A 1,362-nucleotide genomic window follows, 5' to 3' on the forward strand; every position below is an offset into this window, starting at 1 on the left:
CCTAAGCACTGCGAGGGAACACAACGTTTAGGGAAATACGTACAGCTAAGCAATTCTTCTTTTTTATTGTTTTTTTCAAGACTGCAGTGAACACCGATCTGTAGATCTGTTTTATTACCTTGATGCTGCTATATGTGGAAGCAGCTTTCTCCGGGCTTTGGCAAAAGGAGAGCCTCAAGGAAAACTCTGTCTCCACAAGACGAGGAGAAATACTCCGGAAAAGAATGGATTCATAAGCATTTACGTAGCTCATTGAAACAGAGTTTAGTTGCAGGAGCAAAAAGTATTGGTTGTAAACATGGTTCGGATTACGGGGGGGATGGGGGGGATGGGGGGGTCTGACCCCCCTAATTAAGACCTGAACCCCCCCCCCCAACATTTCACAGTCAGATCATGCTAGATCATTAATGGTGTCTGCGTAACGGAGAGGGAGCTGCGCTGCGCTTTTTGAGTACAGCGTTTTTGGTCAGGTGCTAAGCAGTACAGACATAGACATAGAAACTGTAGATATTTAATGGTCCTATTCACCGAATTTCATTCAGTAAATAAAGTTCATGTTAAGGTACCTGTTTATGTTGATGATGTGCCCATCGTCAACATTTCTTTCTTTTATTGGCTGATAGGCCTCGTGTGCGCTTTCATCCCGCGAGTCCGGGTGAGCCAGGCCTGCGCTGTGAATGCAGACGTCCACGCCAGCCATTTTGCAGCTCAGATTAGGAATAAGCTCCATGCTGCCGTACAGTACATAGTGAATATGAATCAGATACAGTGTCGAGTATTATCTGAAGAGAAAAGAAACCTGACAGTATACAAATGGTTTTTACAAAGGAACAGCAAATCACAGGACTGTGGTCGGAATGAGATAATTGATCTCTTGAATCTTGAATGACGCATATAAATATACATATTCAAAGGAGAATAGAATTAAAGGTCCTGCAATAAGGGAGACATACAGGTACTCCTCACTTAACGATCGAGTTCCGTTCCTAGGACCAGGTCGTTAAGTGAATTGGTCGATAAGCAGGACCCGTGTTATTTAACGGTAAGGGGGCGTGGCCATCACGAACGCGAGTGCAGTGAATACTGACAGACTGTGGGAACAAAACTGAGAACGGTGATGAGATGAGATGTATACAGTGTACATAGTATATATAGTGTGTATATAGTATGTACAGTGTATATAATATGTACAGTGTATATAGTGTGCATAGTATATATAGTGTATATAGTGTATATAGTGAATATAGTGTATATAGTATATATAGTGTACATAGTATATATAGTGTATATATAGTATGTGCAGTGTATAATATGTACAGTGTATATAGTATATATAGTGAATATAGTGTATATAGTGAATAT

Source organism: Zeus faber (assembly GCF_960531495.2).
Source record: "Zeus faber genome assembly, chromosome: 9".
NCBI classification, from domain to species: Eukaryota; Metazoa; Chordata; class Actinopteri; order Zeiformes; family Zeidae; genus Zeus; species Zeus faber.